Here is a 4,544-nt window from a genome sequence, read left to right on the forward strand (position 1 = left end):
TTAAAGACTATTCTACTTTTTAAAAAAATTTAATTAAAGAATATTTGTAATAAAGTAATCAGGATAATCGGACAGAAAAGCGTATCAAAGCAAAGAATACGTTATTAATTAATTAATTAATTAAGCAAAGCTAGGCTAGGAAGATGGTAGGAAGGTCACCTTTATCCGTCTGATAGCGTGCTGCAGGCTGCCGCCGAGCCAGAAAAGGTTAAAAAGAAAAAGATAAAACAGGAGTTAGGCTCACTCTACTTGTGTCCCTTCTTTATTATTTTATTACTTTACTCTAATTTCCCGTGGAAAATGCTTCTAATCTTAGTTTAGGAGTGCTAATAAGTATTCGACTTCACGTGCTCATTCTTTCATTATCATCATTTGATGAAATAACAAATAAAACATGAAGCATTACGCGTTTTTACTACCTAAGAAGTAAGTACTTGAAAATGAACACTTTAAAGTATGTATAACATTTCTCATCCTAGTTTGACTTAAAAAATTCAAAATGACTCTATTTATATATGTTATAATATATTTAGAATATATTCTAAATATATTTTGATATTACCATAATTGCTAATTTGATCTTTTTTCCTTGTATATATATTGATATTATTCTGCAAGATTGTACATTAATTTTATGATTGTATTTCCTAGTTTATCTAGTTTTATTTAACTATAAATAGGTCCCATTTGTATACAGTTCAATACACACAGAAATACAATATTCAGTTTATCCCTATATTTTCTAATATTCTTTAGTTATTTTAACATGGTATCAAAACCAAGTTTTAGCATTGTCTAGAGAATTAGGAAGTCAGTATGTTCTTCACATGATTCAAATGCATTTTCGATCTTGTTTTGGTATAACTATTATATCAACAGGCTCAAAAAGGTCTGATCTATTCTTTGGTGTTCTCAGAACGTTGTTCCAAGGTTCAACGCGCTCTCACGCGCTATCGGAAGTTTCTGTATCCCTATTCACGTGCCACCGTCTTCAGCCGTTTGTAGAAACAAATCTCGGATTCTGAATCGAAGGCTGCCGAACTACCAGACTGTGTCAAGCACACGCACCCTGGAGCCACCATGCGCCGCCTCTCTTTGTAAGTTGTTTTGAGCTCACCTCTTTACAATATACTCGGTCACACCTGATTATTTTTGTATTTGAGCTCATAGCCCTATAGTGAACCTTGCTACACCGTATCTCAGCCCTTTAAACAAGCCTATATTCCTTACCATACACTTAACCTCACCAGATCCTAACCCTTAAAACCAAGCTCACAGCTCCTATAGTGCACTCTGCTACACCGTATCTTAGCCCTTTTAAACAAACCTATATTCCTTACCATACACTCGGCCTTACCAGATGCACACCTGCTAGGCTCACAGAACCTATTCTACACTCAACCACACCAGATTATACCCTGAAAAAAAAAATGGCCGTTTCTCCTACTACCACTCTTCTAAACACCAAAGATATTACCCAACCTATTCTCGTCATTCTCGATGGCTCCAATTACTCGGCTAGGTCTCAAAATATGAGTAGGTGGCTCAAAGGACATTGTCTTTGGGAGTATGTTTCTGGAAAAGAACATACACTTGTTGCTGGAAAAGAGGAACCCGCTGTAGCTTTCTTTACCCGCCTTCGAACATGGAGAAGCATCCATTACAAGATTATCTCTTGGTTCTCCAACACTTGTGTTGTCTCCATCAACATGACCTTTGGCAATCTTGACAATGCCAAAGACGTTTGGGACAAATTAGCTCAATGCTACAACACTACCAATCTTGCTCAGCAGTTTCAGATTGTGACCAAGCTTCATTGCGTGCGCTAGAAACCAGGTCAGAGTATTATTGATTTGGGAAAAATTCACTTTACCTCTCTGAAGTTACAGAGATTTTTCAATTTGAACCCCAAAGTTTAAAAATTGGCAATGTACCCTCCTAATGTTCCAAAAATTTTCAATTTTAAACCTTCTGTTACTAATTTCTGTCAAATTAGACGGAAATCTCTAAAATTACATAATTACCCTCAGGGTTTTTTAAAAAAATTTCCGTCCAATTTAACGGGAATTAGTAATGAAAGGTTTAAATTGAAAATTTTTGAAACATTGGGGGGATACATTGCCAATTTTTAAATTTTGGGGTTCAAATTAAAAAACCTTTAAAACTTCAGGGGGGGTAAAGTGGATTTTCCTCTATTGATTTTTATTCACAAATGACTCATCTTTGGAATCAATTGTCATTATGTGAGCCAGAGTGGAGGAATAAGAAAGATGCCTTTGATTACATCGCTTTTCACGATAGCATGCGCTTCGCCAAGTTTCTTGCGGCAATTCAAGATGAATTTGAGCATACTCGGGCTTCTTTTCTTCATCGCTCACTGCTGCCATCCTTGGAAAGTGCTCTTAGTGAACTCGTTTCAGAAGAGACCCGATTCTCCACTATGAAGTTGCACACCTCTAAGATGGTCATGGCCTCTGCATCACACAATACGCGTGCCCCTAATTCTATTCATGTCGAGTCTTCTTCGTTCAATCGGAATATCCAGTGCCACTATTGTCAAAAATATGGCCACAGGTACAGTGAATGCAGAAAAAAGCTTTCTCGTGGGAATCACCGAACTCCTAGTCATAAGGCTGCTGTGGTCACTCATACTGATACATCAGATATGTCTTACACCGATGTTTTACCCCAACCCAGTACTCTTTTTCCTGCAAAAATTGAAGCTCTTATTCATCAGGTTTTATCTAAGTCTAATCTTAATACTGCCACGTCCACAACACCAGGTAATTCCTCTTGGTATATTGATTATGCTTGCTATAATCACATGACACCAAATTCTTCCATATTTTCTGCAAAATCTATGTTACATAGACCTACTACCATTTACACTGCTAATGGTTCCCATCTTGATGTTAGTCACGTCGGATCTATTTCTACTCATCAACTATCTATGTCTGATACATACTTAGTGCCTAATCTCTCGTTAAATCTTTTATCTATTGGTCAACTTTGTGAACTTGGCTTAGAACTGCACTTTTCTAACCGAGGTTGTAATGTGCAAGATCCACAGGCGGGATAGCTAATTGGGACTGCCCGTAAGATTGGATGTCTGTTCGAGCTTCAATCACTCCATCTTCCTCATGCTGTGTCTGCTACCACTCCCACTCGGTCTCCATCTATCACCCTCAGTTTATGGCACTCTCGTTTAGAACATGCATCTACTTCTCGTATTTGTTCTTTAGCTACAAGTGGCCAGTTAGGGTCTGATGTGGTATTTTTGTGACCAAAAATATCAATAATAAAAATAACCACTCGCAATAGGACGAATCTTTGTAGGATACGGCTATAGAGAGGGTATCGAACCTCAAGGACTGCAGTGGTTTTATTGTCAAAATTTGAAATATTAAAATTAACTTAATTAAAAAGATATTTGATTTGATTTTCTTTAAAACTAAAGTGCATGAAAATAAAAGAGATTTAAAATAAGAGAGAGAGTGTAGGGTATTGATTTGACCTCTATCCGCACAACAATGGCTAATCATAATTAATCCCAGAAATTCATTCTATTCATGTTATAAATAAACAAGAAACTACCTTATTAGAGAATAAGTATAATCTATCTTTGGTTGGCACGGATTGTCCACCTAACCACTAAGATGCGGTACGACCCGTCTTTCCTAAGTATAAATTATCAAATTCTTTTACAGGATACATACAACCAATGAATAAGTGTAACCCATCTTCGGTTGGCACGGACTGTCTACCTAAATTACACTAAACTAGGGTGTAGTACAATTCGTCTTCCCTAGGCATGGCCTATCAAATCCTATTGATCATATGTCAATTAAACCCATTGTATAACCATCATCCTCATAATCACAGAAAACAAGAATGATTTGATTTCAATAAAAGTAAAATACTTTCTAAGACAAGAGAAGAATTTCACAAATATTGATTTTGGAATTGAAGAACAATTGCATTTAATATGAAGAACAAAAATCAATTGTAGCAATCCTCATAGTTATTCAATCAACATGCATAAATTGAAAATCTAGAAATTAAATACAATCAAACCATTGTGCTTGGATAGGGTTACATCAACACCCCACGAAGGGATTTAGCCGCTCATGATCTTCTAAGCTCGAAAGACAATTTTATGATTTCTAGCTCTTGGAAGCGGTGTGTCCTTTTTTTTTCAATGCTTAGAGGCCTATTTATAGGGCTTAGGATAGTCCTAGAAGCCCTAGGAATCCCAGAAAAATCGACTTTCAGTCTCCTAGTCGGATTGAGAGATCTAGAAAAACTTTCCTTCTCAATTTCGGATTCCTTTTTGTCTCTGTCGCGCGTGTGCGCTCGAGCGCACTGTAGCTACGCTCGAGCGTACTGTAGCTACAGTAACGTGCTACAGTAACTCCGCTACAGTAAAATTACTGCAATGAATCCGCTACAGTAAAACTGCATTTTGAGCCCAAAATCAATGATTTTCTTGTATCTTTATTAAACACCTAAAAACACAAAAAAAAAAAAAAAAATCAAACAAATAA

Source organism: Corylus avellana, chromosome ca10 (genome assembly GCF_901000735.1).
Source record: "Corylus avellana chromosome ca10, CavTom2PMs-1.0".
Taxonomy (NCBI): domain Eukaryota; kingdom Viridiplantae; phylum Streptophyta; class Magnoliopsida; order Fagales; family Betulaceae; genus Corylus; species Corylus avellana.